Raw genomic sequence first — 19,600 nt, forward strand, 5'->3', positions numbered from 1 at the left:
TGAGATGTTGGTTTTTCACAATCTTTACTGAGATATTTATAAGTAAAAAAGTGAAAGTAACCAAAAATAAGTTTTGTTCAGTGTTAGAAAAAAAATAAATTCTGATGTATATCACTTATTTAGAACTTAAGACTGATTTTCTCAAGGGAAATTTTCTTTATTGAAGCTACAATGGTGGATAATTTCCTGGCTAGTCAACAAAAACTCCTTTAATAACTGCTGGTCTACTTCACTGTGAGACTGAAGCTAGGTTCCTGGAAGCAAGAGGTCCTGGGAGGATGAGAAAGAGCAGGAAAAAAGAAAAGTCTTTTTGCTATCCCAGGTAATTTTTTTTTTTTTCTGAAATAGAAAATCCTAAAACAATGTCATTTTTCAGGGCTACTGTGCACAAGAAGAGCCTTAAACAGCCTAAGACGTTGGCGTGGGTATGACCACATCCAAGCCTTCCCTTCCCACTTGTCCCAGTAGATTTAAACATTATTCTTCTCTGAACCCATTATAGTCTCCTCAAACCCATGAAGAGCCAGAGCTATGACCTACTGAGAACACACATGATTCAAAATCAGATCTGGGTTCAGATATTGAATGTAACAAATATTAATTTCAGAATTTCAGTGCTAAATCAAGCTCTCTGATTCTGTTTACACTTTGGAAACAATGTTGTGAATAATTTTAACATCACAGAATTAGGGTGAAAACAATGAGAAAAAGCAATGTAAAAGTGAATTGCAAGCTGGAAATGGCAGGGTGCAAAAATTAATTAAGGTGGTTAATGTTACCTACTGTCGTGTAAAGAAAAAGAAAGTTGATCAAACTAAATTATCTAAATGTATAAATTTCTAAAAAGCCTTATCTAAATTCTACAAGACATGGAATTGTTTGATTTCAAAAAATAAATAGGAATAAATGTATAATTAATGTAATTTGGGAAGGAAAATTACATGAAGTGTAAAAAGAAGTTAGGAGAGAAAAGCACTTTTATCCATTGAAGCCCTGCCAGGAAGTATACCACTGTGACTACTATATTTCTCCGTGCATAAAATTGGACTGATTATGCCTGCTCCTTGCCTACCTGGCAACACTATGAAGAGAAGTTTGTAAATGTGTATGAAAGTACTTGGCACCCTTAAGTGTTGTTCTGCTAGTTGATTGTTACTATTCAAGTTCATTTAACCTCAAATTTAAAATTAGATATCTGAAAAGCTAAATACAAAATATTATTGTTCAGAATTAAAATTTATGATTTTAATTTGATAATAAACATTATTACAAAGTATTACTGATGGTTGAGCTCTGACCAGAGGCAGGATTGTCATCAAGACTAGGTAAAGAACAAATTATACTTCTGCTAAGTAGAGCACTTAAAGTCCTGTCCCATGGAACCACAACTATTTTATTTCCATTCTTCCTGTACTCCTTTCCTCATGTTAAGAATGAAAGAAATTAAAAAAATGATGGTATACTTAGGGAAGCCTGGTCTCTTGTGGGAAGGCAGAAAATGCAAACTGGCTTGCAAGGGAATAGAAAAGGGAAAAGAGAGTGATTTTCCAAGATCACTAGAAGTCTGTTTTAAAGCTAAGTTGCAACAGGAAGGAAGCTGTGATTTCAAATAGGGATTTAAAAGTTAAGGATCCAATCCAAACTCTATTACTGCACAGATCCTATTGTGATGGTAATGACATGTTGCGTGGGAAGCAGTGGTTTTACTTGGAATGGAGAGAGAAAGAAACTTGCTATGATTGATGTACCATATGAGGGTCAAACCACAAAATCACTAACTTGCTGACTGTCCAACTAAGTGAAATTGGGTGGCTTATTTTCCTAAGAATTCCAAGTTTTGTATATATGTGTGTGTTTGTGGAACTACTTCAAAAATTGACGCATTTTCTTTGGGAGGAGAAGTGTTAGAGTTAACAATAGTCACTTTCTAAGGGTTTATGATGTATCATGAATCTGAATTAGAATCTTCCGCTCACCAGTGCAATGTAAGACCACCCAAGTGGTCTTTGGTGATTTTCACTGTTTCCTATGTTTTAGCAACAGTCTATTGAAGAGCTAATGGCATACTGCATGTTACCCATCCAAATGTTCCACAAGTTGGCTTGGGATCCAAAAGAAATAAATGTGAGGCCCCATTATTTTTAGAGCGCTTCTAGGGCTTTCTAGAACCATCAAGAGGATTAAATATCTTTTTCATACTCATTTTAACCTTTCCAAGCAATTAAAGTGTCTGAACCCATTTGAAGGTAAGGCATAGCTACAGTGTGGACTTCACAAGCTTGGCCACATTCTTTCTCAGTGAAATGGAGAGAGCTGGTTGGTGAATGAAGACCAGAGCCAGCATTTTCCTAAAGAATGACCACAACCAGCCTTACTGTGCTCAGTGGAATTAGGGGAGAAATGTAAACTCCAGTAGATTTCTTCAGTCCTAGAGGGTTGAATTTTACCATGTATCTTAAAATTCTGGTAAAATGTAAGAACACTAAAAGGAAAAATGTTAATCAAGATTGCACTTTACGGGCCTCCCTGGTGGCACGAGGGGTTAAGTACAGCACTATGAAGAAATCCGCAGCTTCTGCAGCACGAGTTTGATCCCCAACCATCCAGGGAGCAACCCACATGGTGCAGTAGTCCTCTCCTGTCTAGTCTGCTGCTGTCTACTGCTCCCCTCAGCAATGTATTTCGGTCAGTCTGTCTGTTCTTTTCCCCACTCTGTCTCTGGTGAATCCTCTCTGGCCTGTACCCCAGCTCTTGTATGTGTAAATAAATCTTTTTTTTTTTTAAGATTGTAGGGCCTCCCCAGTGGCTCAGCGGGTTGAGCACAGCTTTGTGAAGCTGTCTGCAGCCTCTACAGAGTGGGTTCAATTCCTGGCCAGCCAGGGAGAGTCCCACATGGCGAGGCAGACCTCTCCTGTGGTGCCCGCTGCTCCCATCAGTTGTTCTTTCAGTCTGTCTGCCTGTTCTGCTCCCCACTCTGTCTCTGGTGAATACTCTCACCCTCCCATGCTTCTGGCCTGTACCTCAGCTATTGTATAAATAAAAAATAAATCCTAAAAAAAAATTTGCATTTTACTTTTTGGATGAAAAAGCTAGACTTCCATTGAAAAGAAAATTACTAAATATAAAGTAACTTGTCCTTCCAAAAGGAGGACTAAAAATCAGATCTATACCCTTTTAACTTTTTCCAGAAATTTTAGAAACCCAGTTTTTTCATTGACTCTGAAGGACCAGTTCTTTCAGAATGCACTGGTCTACAGTTTTCAGAAACACTGTAACAATTTCTTTCAAAATAATTTAAAACAGCTAGAAACCAAAATAATGAATTATAGTGGAATAAAAGTAAGAAGGCTTTGAAAATCTAATATGTCTTTAATTGATTTTAATTTCTTTAGAGGTTGAAAAAAACAGTTAATAGAGAGGGTGCTACTTAGTATTTAATGAAACAAAGCAATCATCTTGAACTTTTCAATTTCCTGTTAATACGTTTTGAATTTTGAAAAGCTTGAAAAATGCTTAATAGCTTAGATCATCTTTCTCAACCAGAGTTCTTCATCTAAATCACAGAATACAGAAACTAAGCTTAGGGGAGTTTTTCTTGACTCCATCAAGAATAGTACATACTAATACTGTTCTCTGTTACATGAAAGAAGTTAATACATTACATACAACACATAACTTATAGAACTTAATTTTATCCAGTACATGTATTTTAACTGGCATTTTCATTGTGTCAACCATGACACTTTTTTAAACATGTGACATCATGATAAAATAATGGTCCATGTTAACTTAATATTTACTCCTCATTTCTGCTTCTTTATAGTAAAATACTCAAACTCCACCCCTAGAACCTATTTCAGATGAAAAGAGTGGTGTGCTGGAGTTCTTCAGACATTGTGTGAGAATACAACTGAGGGATACCCAGGAACCCCAAAGTCTTAAGAGTTCCATGCATTAATAGGGCTTGACTGTCCATATCCACAAATGCAAAGAAAATTCTTAGTGTGAAAAATCTTTAATTAGCCATAGAAAGGAAAAGAAGAAATAATTTCAAATAATAAATTCCCAGTAAAACTCTAAAAATCACCTGCCCCCTCATGGACATATGCCTGGCCAAATAGTCTTGACCAAAAGCTGGGTGTCTTAATTGGAAAAGCACCAAAATAAGTCCAAAGCACATAAAAACAGAAAACACAAGAAAGAGATTAGGTGGACACAGAGAGCAGAAGGAGACAGAGAGCAGAGGGAGAGAGAGAGAGAGAGAGAGAGAGAGAGAGAAATCAAAAATATAACATAATCCACCATGAAGAAAAGTTAATAGCTACCATTGTTTGGGCTAAGGACCAGGAGCAGCCTCCCCACTTATCTCTCATTACATGCCTCTTCTTCAAGTGTCCCTTCTCTAAGTAGCTCCTCTCCATATGTCTCTTCTAAGTGTCTCTTCTCTTGTTTTTATTCTCTTGTTTTTATTCCAATTCATTTTATCTCTGCTTTGTGCCATCCCATCTCCCTCAATCCAAAATTATAGTTCACAGCATACTTAAAGTTGCAGTCCAAGGCAGTCCATGTAAGTGCAGGCTAGGAATATGGCATCCTGCACTGTGTAGTGATGTTCCTCCCCTTTCACGGAGATGCATTTTGTAAAGACTGCACCCTTTACTCTCCCATCGCCAGTGACTGCCATTGGCCTTCCTTCCCTTACCATAAAAAAAATTTAAATGCTAAAATTCTTACATGTTAATAATTTTTGGAGGATCAACCTCATAAAAAGTACATAAGCCCATAGATAATTGCCAATGACCAGATAATTTCAACTCAAGCAAATGGTCTTTGCCAAGTTGCAAGAGACTGAGGACTTTTCCTGTAATCAGAAAATGGTGAGAAGAAATGATTCATTAGTCACTGCTGCCTGACCCTGTAGAAATAAGTCAGCCCATTAAAAAAAAATTCATTGTTGTCCATATTTTTAAAACATTAATAGTCAGCTAATCACTGACTACAAAAGCTAATCACACTACGAAAAGATTGTACTCCTATAAAATGTGGCTTGGTTGATGAATGTCAGTCTTGGGAATTAGAGTTCTTATGGGGGAAGAAAGCTAACAGATCCATAATGTAATCTATTCCTCCTTTAACTGTGGATCCAATAATACATATTTCCTTGAGTACCAAAATATGAAGAGGGGAAATTCTAAGTAGGAGACATGAAGAATGTAAGAAATGGTGTTTAAATGATAGATGTATTTGAACTAAATACTTTATTCTGAGTATGTTTGTTCATAAATGAAGAAGAATAGTTTTGTTAGTTAATTTGGGGATCTGCATCACATAAGAAAATACTTGAAGGGATATTTTAACTTGGCATCAATTTATTAGACCCATGGGCTACAGACAAGATCAAGAAAGTGAAAGAGAGTGAGAGGTAGAAATCAATTAGCTGTGTTAACTCTGAAATGAAGACTATGAATCAAGCTTTTAAAGTATCTGGGGAAATTAGCCAAAAAAAGTAGGATTGTCCTTAGGAAATAATATTCAGAGGCATTTTGAAAAGAATCACCCATAAAATTCAGAGTTTAGGCTAAAACCCATCTCCATTCTTGTTGATTCTATTGCGACTACCAGATGAAATTTCCCATAGAATGAATTACATATCCTTTCCTGTAATAATAAAAAGAAAATATGGAAAAAAAAACAAAAACAAAAAATTCAAGTTGGTTTACCTAAGTTTTGTAAGTTTTGTTTTTTTTTTTTTTTTAAAGATTTATTTATTTATTTATTTATACAAGCACTAGGTACAGTCAGAAGAGTGGGAGGGTGAGAGAATTCACCGGAGCCAGAGCAGGGAGCAGAACAGGCAGAAGGACAGAAGTACACTGCTGAGGGGAGCAGAGGGTGGCAGGAGAGGTCTGCGTGCCATGTGGGGCCCTTGCCAGTGGCCGGGGATCGAACCGGCGCTGCAGAGGCTGCGGGCAACTTCGCAACCCAGCACTCAACTGCTGCGCCACCGGGGAGGCCCAGTTTACCTAAGTTTATTGAAAGTTTTGGGACCTTCAAAAAATTACCAAACATTTTCCTCTATCAGATTAAATTGTAGGGCAAAGAACAATAATATGAATAATTCAAAATAAGACTTTCTCCAGTCACAAAGGTAGAACATTTACAATACCATAAAAAGAATTAATTAAGAGAAAGACTCAACTCAGGGTGTCCTCTACATTCCTAACTACAAGGAGCTTCTTTTATGAAGCTGTTGCGATCCTATTGCTGTCCTACACATACAGTCCTATAGTTTGTGAGGGAAGGAGATACTATGGAAATTACACTCAAGTATCCAAGCACTTAATGTAGTTGGACTTCCTACTCCAGTCAAAAGTATAGAAGTATGAGGAGAAAACTGAAGGGGGTGCTAAACAAATTACTTAGCTCTTATTAAGTCCCAGTATAATTAACTCAGTTTTTCTATTGTAGAACCAACTAGACTAAAACAAACAAACAAACAAACAAACAAAAAATGTGGACATCTTCATAGTAAGCTGGGGTTTTGGGAGCAAGCCTGGAATCTGAGGATCCCAGGTGGACTCTTCCTTGGTTCTTGCCTTCAGCAAGAAAGAATTCAACGTTGAGACCAAAGTTACAGAAAAGCAAGAGATTTATTGATAGACAAGAGGAAGGAGGGTAAAGCTCTCTGAGGGGAGAGGGATCCCAAATGATAGCCACTGGGGTTTCCTAGGCTACTCTGGCCCACTGAGTTTGCCCCGTTACTTGGTCTACCTTCCTGAAACTAGGTTTGGTCCATTGCTCTATCATTGTGTCATTGCTCTGAATATCCCAGTCTACTGGGTTGAGGGAGCACCCTCCTGTTCCAGGATTGTTTTTCAATCAGACTGGTAAATGGACCTAGAGCTTGAAGGTGGGAGGGAGGAAAGATCCCCTCTTGGTTCCAACTGAGTGTTTCTCAATCAGGCTTGTAAATGGATTTGGGGAGCAAAACCCCCATCTCATTGGATAAGAATGATTCATTGGATAAGAATGATTCATTGGATGTTACCTAAAGTCATTCTATTCACGGGTATTTGAGAAATGCACTTATAATTTTCAAAAACACAGAAAGGGGACCTCCCTGGTTCCCACCAGGGAGGGGTTTACTACCAGGGAGGGGTTAAGTCTCAGCACTATCAAGGTATCACCAGCCACTGCAACATCAGTTGAATCCCTGACCAGGGAGCTACCCCTCATGGCACAGCAGACCTCCCCTGTCTTGCTCACTGCTCCCCTCAGCAGTGTATTTCAGTAGATCTGCCTGTTCTGCTCCCCATTCTGTCTCTGGTGAATCCCCTCAACCCCTGCACCTCTGGTCTATGTCCTGGTTCTTGTATGCATAAGTAAATAAAAGTAAATCTTAAAAAAATTATATAAAGGGATTTTTTAAATTATTATTATTAAGAAAGGTGCCATTAAAAACAGATGACTTGACTCCACTGAAGAGCATGACTCCCTTTTTTCTACAATTTATCATGAAGATTCATATTTGGGCTTTAATTAAAATGGATTTTTACCAGAACAGAGTTTCAGAATCAGAGTCACAAGTTGTAAGGCAAACTGAAATAAACACCCTAGCCTTAGAAAGAACAACTGTTGATCTCATATGATTTCTTTTCTAGCTAAAGTCACTCTGAAGGGATTAATATTTTAAGTAGCACATGTGCTCAATTAATGGAAGTTATTTATGCTAAGTGATAACTTGTAGGCTTTCTTATCCATCACTGTAAACCACCCAGGTTTTTTAAGAACAGCTAAATAGAGCCTGACATTAGGCTTTGACCTTCAATTTACTACAATATTCAGGTTGATGAAATGGGTAGTACCAAAAACTGATGACTTTGGTTTCCTTCTCATTACGAGAAACTGGAATAAGATTGTATGCCTAAAATGTAATGGAAACAATGAAGAATGTTTGGAAAACATTATTCCTAAAAAATAATTACCAATTTTGAAGATGGTATCCAGATTGTGGATATATTACTGGAGAAAATGTACATGCACAATAATTATTGAAAGTTTATTTTTCACTTCTTACATGCCATTTATAATAATCATTAGTCATTTCACATTTTTAAAGAAAAACTCTATTAATAAATAAAATTATATGTTGTGGTACCAGAGTCAAATATTTTAAAAATAATTTGTTTAAAATGTTGAAATGTTTCATTAAAAATTACTTACAATAACCTCCAAAATGTGAATGAATGTGCAAGTTAATTTCTTGTCTAACTTTATATAAAAAAAAAACAAAACAAAACTTAAAACTTTAAAGTTTAAATCTCAAATATATGGCATCAGATATTTCTTCCCTTTTAAAACAACAATTCAGGGGTCTCCCCTGGTGGCACAGCAGTTGAGCGCTGGGCTATGAAGCTACCTGCAGCCTCTGCAGTGCTGGTTCAATCCCCGGCCACCAGTGAGGGTCCCACATGTAGCGCAGACTTCTCCTGCCATGCCTACTGCTTCCCTCAGCAGTGCATTTTGTCATTCTGCCTGTTCTGTCCTCCACTCTGGCTCTGTTGAATTCTCTCACCCTCCCGGGCTTCTGACTGTACCCAGTGCATGTATAAATAAATAAATAAAATCTTTCAAAAAAAAATTAGAATTCCACTTCTGTTTATAGTAGGTTATTGCATCAGACAAAAGTCCTTCTGAAAACAACTGGAGAAACTGAATAATATATTATATATATATATGCTCAAAGCAAGAGATTTTCAAGCAATACTTGCACAAAAAGACCTGAGAGAGAGAAAGCATGCTGGAAGGTAAGCTTAACTGTCAGGTCTGCTTTCTTCCTTGAGGTATTAGTTGATCCTTAAGTGACTGGCTAAATATAGAAAAGCACAACAAGAGTATTTGCTGCTTCATTAAGATAGAAAGTTGAAAATGAATTTCAGAGTCCATGAAAGAGTGAGCACTGTGCTGATTTTCTCTGGTTTTCACTTTAGTTACCCAAGCAGTAAGGAGTAACTCAAAGAACAGAGCACATGATGCCGTCACTGAACTACCTCAAGTGCTAGGCTATAAAACAAAGTTCAGAGAATTTAAAAGGATTGTATCAGATAGATTGTGTTCTTTGTGACAATTAGAAATCAACAACAAAATGTCTAATGTAACCATAAACACTAACATTAAACAACACAGTTCTAAATAAGCCATCAAAAAATAATAAATAAGATAAATTAAAAAACATTTTGAACTGAATGACAAAAGTAGAGCATATTAAAGTATGTAAAGGGGGCCTCCCCAGTGGCACAGAGGTTGAGTACTGGGCTGCAAAGCTGCCTGCAGCCTCTGCTGTGGCTGGTTCAATCCCTGGCCACTGGTGAGGGTCCCACATGGTGGGCAGACCTCTCCTGTTGGCCCGCTGCTCCCCTTAGCAGTGTACTTTATCAGTCTGCCTGTTCTGTTCCCTGCTCTGGCTCTGGTGAATTCTCTCATTCTCCCATGTTTCTGACTGTACCCAGTGCTTATATGAATAAATAATCTTAACAACAACAACAACAAAAAAGTATGTAAAGGGCCTCCCTGGTGGCCTGGGGGTTAAGTCTCAGAGCCATTGTTATAGGACAGGGAGAGGGGTAGCCCAAGCCCCGCAAACCTGCCTATTCTAAATGGGTTCTGCCATCCGCCGCATCAACACAAAACATAGGAGACTTTAATGGGAAGAAACTTTAATAAAACTAGGAAACAATACAGGTAAGGCAAAGAGTCTAGTTTCTAAATGAAGCACCCAAAGTTACCCGTCCCCTCGTGGGTAAAAGTCCATCCATATGGGATTTGCCCAGAACAAGGCCCCAAAGCCTGCCACAAGTCTAAAGCATCTTCCTGTAGGGACCCACAGAAAAGGGTCAGAAACAACCAGACAAGCCCGGAAAGAAAAGAGCAAAATCAACATCAAGATAAAAGCTGCCATTGTCACCTCCCCACGGGTCTCACCCACGTCTGTGTCACCCAGTCCACAACCCAAAGACAAGCGCAGTTTCTTCACGTGTCTCTAGGCTCCATGCACCTCCTCCAGGTTTCCTGGCTCCATCCTGCTTCCTTCCTTCCTCAGTCTTTTCTGCAGCTTCTCCTCTTCCTGCTCAGCTCCACCCTTCCTTGGGTGGGGCAAGGAACCTGGAACCTCCCCCTTTCCTGGGGACCACCCTGTTATACCATCACCTTTACAGCCTGACTTAGATCCCTGGTCGGTGGGGGCAGGGTGGGGGGCAGCTGACCCACATATGGTACAGCGGCCCTCTCCTGTTTCACCCATTGCTCCCCTTAGTAGCTCTCCTAAATCTGCCTGTCTGTTCCCCAATCTGTCTGGTGAATCTGTTACAGGGCAAGGAGAGGGACACCCCAGTTCCCCCAATTTTGCCTGCTCTAAATAGTTTCTGCCATCTGCCACATCAACACAAAACATATAAGACTTTAATGGAAAGGAACTTTAATACAATATGTAAACAATACAGAAAAGACAAAGAATATAGTTCTGAAATCAAGCACCCAACGTTACCCATCCCCTTGTGGGTAAAAGTCCACCCAAATGGGATTGGCCCAGAGGAAGGGCCAAAAGCCTGCCACAAATCTAAAGCAACTTCCAGTGGGGACCCATAGGAAGGGATCAGAAACAACAAGACAAGTCTGTGAGAAAAGAGCAAAATCAAAATCAAGATAAAAAGCTGCCATTGTTATCCTCCTCATGAGTCTTTCATCCACATCTGTTTCAACCAGTCCAGGACCAAAAGGCAAGCATAGTTTCTTCACAAGTCTCTCTGCTCCATGTGCCCCCTCCAGGTCTCCTTCTGGCTCTCCATCCTGTTTCCTTCTTTCCTCAGTCTCTTCTCCAGCTTTTTCTCCTCCCTACTCAGCTCTACCCTCCTTTGGGTGGGGCAGGGAACCTGGAACTTCCCCTTTTCCTGGGAACCACCCTGTTACAAATCCTCTCACCCCATCCCCCACCAATTCTGGCCTACACCCAGTTCTATGAAAAAAATAAAAAAAATAAAAATTGGGGCCTCCCTGGTGGTGCAAGAGGTTAAGACACAACCTATGAGGCTGTTCACAGCCACTGCAGCATGAGTTTGATCCACAGCCAGCCACGGAGCAGCCCGCATGGTGGAGCAGACCTTTCTTGCCTTGCCCGCTGCTCCCCTCAGCAATGTATTTCAGTCAGTCTGCCTGTTCTGCTCCCCACTCTATCTCTGGTGGGGCCTCTCACCCCCCACACTTCTGGCCTGTACCCCAGTTCTTGTGTGTATAAATAAATAAATCTTAAAAAAATAAAATAAAATTTGGATAATGTCTATAAAGCAGTGTTAAAAGGCAGGGATAACTTTGCTTTTTTATTTGCTTTAAATATTTACATTAGAATAGAAGAAAACTCTAAAAATAAATGCCCTGAGGTTTTACTTTAAGTAGCTAATAAAAGAAGATCAAAGTATAATCAAAAGAAATAGATGAGCCAACTTAAAAGAAAAAAACTAGAAAATAACACCAGTGTTCAAAGCAATTTTGAAAAGAACAACAAATTTGGAGGATGTGTGCTATTTGATTTCATATTTATTATAAAACTTTAGTAATCAAAACTGAGTGGTAGTGACATAGCAAGTTTGAACTTAGTTTATGTAGGTAGGGACAATGAGTTATTGAAATCAAAATGTAATTATTACTGTCAAGGGGTTTCCACTTCTAAGTTTCTTTGTCTAGAGATACTTAAAGCTTCCTATGTGTGCTGTTCCATTTAATCATTTCCCTGATTTCTAAAGAATACACTGTAGAGATGCAAATGTTTAGGAGCCATTGTAAAAGTCTTTTGTCTGCTAAGTGGTCATTAGAATGGGTTGAAAAACTACCCTCAGGCAGCAGACTCCTGCATAAACTACAGAGTGGAGCCTATTCTGATTTGAAATCTATGTAGATTGATTTTCTCTCTTGCCTGCTGGACCAATGGGGGATGGAGGGAGAAAGTTTTATAATATGTTCACAGTCTTAGTTTAAACCTCATTCAATACATGAAAATAATTTAGATGGATCACAGACATAAACACAAAAATTAAAACCATATCCTCAGTAGAGCTGCAATAAACATGTGAGTTCAGGTCTTTGAAATCACTGTCTTTGAATTTTTTTAGGTAGAGACCTAAGAATGGAGTTACTGGGTATTTTGTCAGACCCACTTTAAAGCTTTAAGAGATGTCCATACTACTTCTCATAGGGACTGGACCAATCTGTGTTGCCACAGGCAATGTAGGAGGGTTCTCTTTTCTTCACATCCTTGATGACACTTGATGTTTCTAATCTGCTCCATAATGGCCATTCTCATAGATATGAGGTGGTTTCTCATTGTGGTCTTAATTTGCATTTCCCTGATAATAAGTGAGGAAGAAAACATTTTTCATGTGCCTGCTTACCCTCTATCTTCCTTGGAAAAGTCCCTCCCCATTTTCTTATTAGGATGTGTGTGTGTGTGTGTGTGTGTGTGTGTTGTTGAGTTGGATGAGTTTTTTTGTAGATCTTCAGTTGAAACAATCTAAATGTGCCAAAGCCAGACGAATGTATCAAGAGGATGTGGTATATATACACAATGGAAAAAAGATAAACTCATGTTATTTACAGCAATGTGAATGGAGCAAGAAGGGCTAATGCTCAGTGAAATAATCAGAAGGAGAAAGATAAATATCTGATGGTGTCGCTTATATGTGGAATATAGAGAAAGGAAGCTAAGGTTCAGAAAAAGTTAATTACAAAACTAACCCTTAAAGCTGACTATAGAACTGAAACATCCAGAGAGGAGTGGTGGGAATGGAGGGGTGGGGACTAAGAGGGAAGGCAGCACAATGGGCGATGGTGACAGGCTGTGTGATTTGATGGCAGGTTCACTAAAGTGGGTCTCCCTGAAGGGGACAGGAGAGGGATCATACAGTTCCAAAATACTAACAATAATGTCAGCTGACATTACCTCAATTAAAAATGAAAACAAAAACCTGAGAGCAGATGACCAAGAAAAACAGTAAAATCATGTTTTTTTAAGGAAACATATAAGCAAATATTATGTTCACTTAGAGATAGGCAAATATTTCTTACTTAGGTTCACAGAAAATATTCACAGAAGATGATAAATTAGGCTTCATCAAAATTATGTTTTTCTATCAAAAGACAACATAAAAAATGAATAAGCAAAGCAGAATGAAGTAAATATTTGTACTATATATACAAGATAAAAGATTGGCATCCTAGATTACAGAAAGAATTCTAATAACTCAATAATAAAAAGATAAATATCCCAAATAAAGAAAAATGGATCAATGGTTTAAACATTCATTTAATAAAAGAAGAATATAATTGGCTAATGAGCAAAAGAAAAGTACTAAACAACATTGATCATGAAGGGCAATCAAATTACTACATGAGAGACTACAACATGTTAACCAAAATGTTTAAAATTAAATGGAAATGAAATGGGGCAAACCTGGAGGAACCAGAATGACTGGCTGGTGAGTCCTCACCCACATGCTGAAGAAGGATACAAAGAAAGAAAGGAAAAGGATTTATTTAGATAGAAAAGGAAGAACTAAGGGAGGAAAAGAAGAAAGTTTAGGGTGGCACTCAGCCAGATTCAGTCTGTAGTACCTGCAGATGGTATCAGCTGGACAAAGACCAAAATGCCCTTAAAGCCAGCTGAAAGGCAGAGAGAACAAGTACATGTTTTTAAGGTCAATATGGTGGCTCAACAACACTCCCTGATTCTAGTACCCTCCATTCAAGAAGTCAAGGGAGACAGTCTGGAAAACACTAACTTGTTTCACTGAGTTAGCTATAAGCATCATCTACTGGCTCAGAGGTTGTTCTCCACTATTCTGCTAATACTTTCCATGCCCAGAGTGCCCTCATCAGCTTACCAGGCTGGATCCTCGCCATCAGCTCCACCTGCATTTGGAGCAGCAACTAAATGTGATAACTTAAATAAGTTTAAGGATTTTTTGAGAAATTTCTTACTTATACATTTCAGAAACTGATAGGAATGCCAGACTAAAAATTCAATAAAGATGTATATTAAAGAATACAGTAAACACAGTCAAACAAATTGACATTTTTAGAACACCAAAACCAATGATCTCATTATCCTTATTCTTTTCAAGTACAGTTGGAACATTTACCAAAAATCTACCAACTGCAGGGCCATAGCAGTGGTCAAAAGGTTTCAAAGTTCTATCTCATATAATATAGTGAAATTAAATAAGATGATGATATTAAAAGATAACCAGAAAATTTATATTATTTGGAAATTAATTTATATAATTATAAATATTGCATGATTCAAAAAGGAAATCTAATTAGAACTAATAAATTTGAAGTGAAATGAATGATAATGCAACTATGACACATACTTTATGGCATACAACTAAAATGTACTTAGAGGGAAATCTATAGATTTATTTATTGGTATAATTAATCAATTTAAAACCTGAAATCAATAAAGAATGAACAATAGAGGATGAAAAATAGAAGGAAGAAAGCAGCAGAAATTAATAAACTAGAAAACAAATATTTAATACAAAAGAGTACAAAAAACTAGTATATGAAGGTCTCCCCTGGTGGCACAGCAGTTGCGTGCTGGGCTGCGAAGCTGCCCGCAGCCTCTGCAGCGCCGGTTCCATCCCCAGCTGCAGGCAAGGGTTCCACATGGTGCCTGCGCATGGTACCATTATTCTACATGGTACCTCTCCTGCTCCCCTCAGCAGTTCTGTTCCCCGCTCTGGCTCTGGTGAATTCTCTCACCCTCCCGCGCTTCTGAATGTACCCAGTGCTTGTATAAATAAATAAGTATATCTTTAAAAAAAAAAAAAAAAGACTTTTAAAAAAATTAAAAAAAAAATAAAAGGGACATTACTAGATATCACAAGCATTGCAAAGAAAAGAAGACAGTAATAGTTTTTTTTTCTTAACCCATGAATTTTAATATTTAAAAATACACTAACCTCTAAAAAATACAAGAAAAGATAATCAAAAAAAAAGATAGAAAATCTGTATAATTCTATATTTATTTAAGACATTGAAAGAGTAATTTAAACTTTCCTAAAAAAATTCAAGGTCCAGATGGCATCACCAGTGAATTTATCCAAAATTTACAAAAATAGGAAATAGAAAAACAGAGAACACTTCTAATTCATTTTATAAGGCCAACATAACCTTGATACAAATACATAAAAAGGGAACTAGATCGTGACTCAGATATAAAGTTTGTTCAACTTTATATTGATGGAATAAATTTGGTAAGTTGATGAACTTATCACATAAGAATATAAAGAAGAAAAATCATATGATAATCTCTGTAAGTGAATCAATTATAATAACCATTCATGATTTAAATGAAAAATTCTTAGCAAACTAGAAACAGAAAGGAAATTCTGTGATTTTTTTAAAATTCTATCTAAGATTCTGAGAAAATATTAAATGTAGTGGTTAACTATTCAGTTTTTCCCTGAGATGAAGAAGAGAACTGGGGTACTTCCATCACCAATTCTATTCAACAATTTTCTAAACATTTTACATAGTGCATTTTTTAAATGCACTAAGAAATTAATTATATTATTATTTGTTTTAGGAAAGCACCAAGGGGTAAGAAAATATTATCTTCACCAAAAATATTTAATTTGCCAATAAATACCTGAATTGATTCTCAATCTCAAACAAAGGGAAAATTGAAAACAAACCATCACTAGATACAAACACATCTCCATTGGAATAACCAAAATTAAAAAAAAAAAATTACTATTCAAAATGTTGAGGAGGGAGCAACTAGAAATCTTGTGACTGGTTGCTTAGAGTATAAATCATCACAACCACTTTGAAAGTTGAAAATATTTACTATTATAAAATGCACATGGGGTAGCAACTCCATCTACAGATATATACCAAACAGATACCCTAAATATGAATCAAAATATCATATAGAGGAACGTTCTTGACAGAGCTGTTTGTAACAGCTGAAAGTTGGAAAATAATTTACTCTCCATGAAAAAGTAGAATGAATAACTAAATTGTGGAATTCTATAATGAAATACTTGATAACAATGAAAATTAGTAAATTACCACCATACCTAATGATATACATGAATTTCCAAAACATAATGTAGAGTAGAAATGTCAGATACAAAAAGAATACATAATGACTGATTTCCATTTATGTAACTGTTTTAAAAGGGAAGAATTAATTTCTGGTATTAAAAGTAAAAATAATGACTTTGTGGGGAGGAAACGGTACAGAGACTAGGAGAGTTTCAGGGAGATTGTCATGTTCTGTTTCTTGTTCTGGGTAATGCTGGGTATTGCTCAGATATTTTTATAAGAATTCACAAGCTGCAGACATTTAGTTGCATGCTTTTCTGAATATATTGAATACTACAATAAAATTTCCTTAAAAATTAAAATTAAATTCATAAATAATGCACTAATTTTTATACTTTTCTACAACGTTGCCAAGTCATTAAACTGCTTGGAGATAAGTAGATCTATTTTTTTTTTCTTTTAAAAGTTTCTTTTAGTATTTAAGCAAATGTATATTCTTTATACTTTGAAAATAAAAGTTAAATTGGCACTATTGTTGAGGAATCACTTTATTCAATTAGAAATGTAATGAAGTCTTCTCTTTGGTTTCACTTTTCCATCTGGAATTCATATAACTGTCATGGTTTAGCCTTTGTAGCTATTCACTATTGGGAGCAATTCTGTTTCTGCAGCCCACTTAAGTCATTTTTTTTTTTTTTCTTAATTGGAGCTTAGACCTTACCCCGTCCTACCAGATTAACCCTACTGAATATGTTAGAAATCCTTGAGAAAGTTAGGTTGGGAAGTGATGACTTTTGCCCTGGATTTATTTGCCTATCTCTCTTAGATATAATGCAGATAGAACAATGGTGAAAAGAGATTGGTTTTCAGATCTGGGCTAAGTCTACCGTCAAAGACTAAATATATTAGTGTAATGCACTATATTGTAATTAAAGAATATGGCTTGCACAATTATTCTCGATAACTGAAATTCCCGATAATTGTTTATTTATTATTCTCGATAACTGAAATTCCGATAATTGTTTCCGGAATTTCTTTACACTCATAAAGAATAGAGAGGACCCCCAAGGAGCTTGTATTTATGTGTTTTATATCTATCAATATTTACCATATTAGGAACAAAGTAAAATATTTCAAATATATTTAAATTATTTTTAAAATAGCAAGACTATACTCTTTACATCTTAACATATATGATATAGCCTGGTGGAAAATGATTGTTTTTAAGACAAATAATAATTGAAAAAGGTAGCATTGTTTCATAATTTTCAAATCTCTTTAACGTAGAGATTTGCCTTAATAGAAGACAACTGATTTCTCATGTTTGCTTCTGGATTCAATCTATTGAGATTTAAGAAGTCATGAGGCTCTTGGAAAACTTCACTGTATCCACATGAGAGACTGAGAGTGAAAAAGGTAAATAATCTCATATATCACTATTAAAATATGTTTAACCTACAGGGCCACCTGGCTAAAGGTGCTTGGGAATCTCCCAGAACCCCAGATCGTTTGATCAAGGAAATGTGTAAGATTTCTGTTTTGTCTAATATATTTAGTTAATTATTGTAAATGTTTCATGTGTTCAGGTGTTTGTATGAGAGTTTACCTACAATGAAATTAATAAAGTGTAATTAGTTATTTAAACATAATATGAAATATATGAATACTTTCATTATGTTATACCTGTAAATCAAAAGTCAGTAAATGACGACCTTTTTGTATGGCTCTTGAGCTAGTTGTGGGTTTTATATTTTAAAAGAATTATTAAAAGTGCCTCCCAATTATTAAAGTGGTTGAGCACTGGGTTGCGAAGCTGCCCGGAGCCTCTGCAGCACCAGTTTGATCCCCCGCGTTTGGGTGAGGGTCCCACATGGCACGCGGACCTCTCCAGCCACCCACTGCTCCCCTCAGCAGTGTACTCTGCCTGCTCTGCTCCCCGCCCTGGCTCTGGTGAATTCTCTCACCCTCTTGTGGTTCTGACTGTACCCAGTACTTGTATAAATAAATCAATAAATATTTAATAAATAAATAAATAAAATAATTATTAAAACAGGAAGACATACATTCACAGAAGTTATGCAACAGAGACCATGTAAAACCTAAAATATTTATTTCTCTGTATAGAAACAGTTTGCTAATACTTATGTAAACAAAATACCAGTTGTATTACTCATATTTGATATAATCATATATATTTTTCTACTGCTTGGAAAATAAAAAAAAGTATGAAGTTTCCCAGTATGAAAATGAATTTATGACATTTAAATTTTGAGTTTCATATGTTTTGACAAGTAGAATTTATTACACTTTTAATTTATCCTTGAGCTTTATCGGTTCTAATTTTACTGTTACCACTTAACTTTTATATATTCCTCAATTGTTTTCATTGTATCTTCTATAAAATATCTTGTTAGATTGTGAATTCTTAATCTGAGAGTATGGGACTCTAAGTAGGTTAATTTAATTCATTCACATTTGTTGTAGAAGTAATATTTTTTTTTCTCATTTCAGTATCTTATACTCCTATCTAAAAATTTATATTCATTTACAATCTGCCATGCATATTCTTTGATTTTCTTAATCCTCTACTAATTTGCAAGGCATATGGCCCATAGTAATACAATGGGTGGTTATTAATGTCTATGCAATTATTTGAAACAACAATATGACAAATGAAACTATCTATTCAACAAACCCAAATAAATGACAATTAAAAATGGCAATAGTTTCCATTTATTGTGTTGACATCTATGCAAAGCATTTGTGTAAGTCAGTTCATTTAATCCTGACAAAAGCTTTTTGAGTAAGGACCTCTTGTAGATAAATGCTCATGGGATTTATTTTTTTTATTTTTTTAATACCTTTTATTTTATTTTATTATTATTATTTTTAAAGATTTATTTATTTATTTATACAAGCACTGGGTACAGTCAGAAGCACGGGAGGGTGAGAGAATTCACCAGAGCCAGAGCGGGGAGCAGAGCAGGCAGAAGGACCTAAGCACACTGCTGAGGGGAGCAGCGGACGGCAGGAGAGGTCTGCGCGCCATGTGGGACCCTCCTCCGGTGGCCGGGGAGCAGCTAGGGATCCAACTGGCGCTGCAGAGGCTGCGGGCAGCTTTGCAACCCAGTGCTCAACCGCTGCGCCACCGGGGAGGCCCTGCTCATGGGATTTAAATAAAATTGTCCCCAGTCATCCTGTGAGTGAGTGGCAGTGATGGAATTTAAATTGTTTTCTGGTTGAACCCCCACCCCATAATTAACCATAAAGGAGTTCTCCTGAACTGTGCATCCTTTCTCAAAGATTTCATGGGGTAGGCCCTTCCCTTGCTGTAATCCTGTCCACTATAAAAGGTGCTATGGTGGTTTGTGTCTGAGACCCAGTGCTCCCATTAAAAAATTATGGATTGCTTAGGGGTATTGAAAGGTTGAAAAAGGTCCTAGAGAACTTGGGAACAGACTTTTAGGTTTCTGTCTGACTGGGTGTTGGATGTTTGTTTTGA

The 19,600-nt window shown here is 36.8% G+C and overlaps 1 long non-coding RNA gene across 1 annotated transcript in view; it reads left to right on the forward strand.

The window, feature by feature from the left end:
* Nucleotides 1-17,508, forward strand: part of LOC129145309 (uncharacterized) — a 36,732-nt gene extending 19,224 nt beyond the window's left edge. The window contains exon 3 of the long non-coding RNA XR_008550665.1: nt 17,386-17,508. This is a non-coding gene — a long non-coding RNA (uncharacterized LOC129145309). The remainder of the gene's footprint in view (nt 1-17,385) is intronic.
* Nucleotides 17,509-19,600: the final 2,092 nt, after the last annotated feature.

This window comes from Talpa occidentalis, unplaced genomic scaffold (genome assembly GCF_014898055.3).
Source record: "Talpa occidentalis isolate TD23 unplaced genomic scaffold, MPIMG_talOcc4v2.1, whole genome shotgun sequence".
Lineage (NCBI taxonomy): Eukaryota > Metazoa > Chordata > Mammalia > Eulipotyphla > Talpidae > Talpa > Talpa occidentalis.